General features: G+C 53.9%; 1 non-coding gene across 1 annotated transcript; it reads right to left on the bottom strand.

Annotated features, from left to right (window-relative positions):
* Window positions 1-269: 269 nt before the first annotated feature.
* TRNAS-AGA lies at window positions 270-351 on the bottom strand. The gene has a single exon. It is a non-coding gene; the product is annotated as a tRNA-Ser (tRNA).
* Window positions 352-746: the final 395 nt, after the last annotated feature.

Below are 746 nucleotides of genomic sequence, written 5' to 3'. Positions count from 1 at the left end.
GCTCTCCCTTCCTGCGCGACCTCGCGACGCTGCTTTGCCTTCACTCGTTCCAGGTTGTCGGGCGCGTTTCGGTCCCATCTCCCCCTCCTGGGTCCAGATGGTCACTACACTCACACGACTCCCGGGCTCCTTCGTCCGCCCCTCTTCCGGGCTTACCGAGGGGTCCCTGTTGTACTTCGGCCATTCTTACAGGCCTTAAATTATCTGCGGGGAAAATGGGAAACTCAGAAAGGAAAACAAACAAGTATTGGTGGCAAAAGTTTGGTTCCCGTAGTCGGCAGGATTCGAACCTGCGCGGGGAGACCCCAATGGATTTCTAGTCCATCGCCTTAACCACTCGGCCACGACTACCTCTGCTAACTTTAGCAGTGAAATCTATATGGAGCCTATGCACGTGTCCGCTACAGTAACATTGGGATCGAGGAAAAAAACATTGTAAGAGAGTATTTGAATGGTCTGGCTCTGATCGTTTTAGCGTTTTGAAAGGACTCTTAGAGCATATCCCCTCCATCAGAAAAACTGAGTTCTAGTCAATCTGTAAAGTTAGACAACAGGGGAGCGGGAGGCGATCCCAACGCTACTGTACACCCGCTTGCACGGCGGTGGAGCCATGTCCAGGAGGGAACCCGAACGCTGGGGCGGCCGACCAGCCTTTGGGCTTCCTGGCCTTGCTCCCAGCTTCATTCCCCAGCCTCGCTCTTCAACAAACAGCTCCCAACAGTCACCACTAGGTGACTAGGGCATTA

Source organism: Myotis davidii, unplaced genomic scaffold, assembly GCF_000327345.1.
Source record: "Myotis davidii unplaced genomic scaffold, ASM32734v1 scaffold390, whole genome shotgun sequence".
In the NCBI taxonomy this organism is placed as follows: domain Eukaryota; kingdom Metazoa; phylum Chordata; class Mammalia; order Chiroptera; family Vespertilionidae; genus Myotis; species Myotis davidii.
Note: the sequence above shows the minus strand (reverse complement) of the source record. Positions and strands in the feature narration are given on the sequence as shown.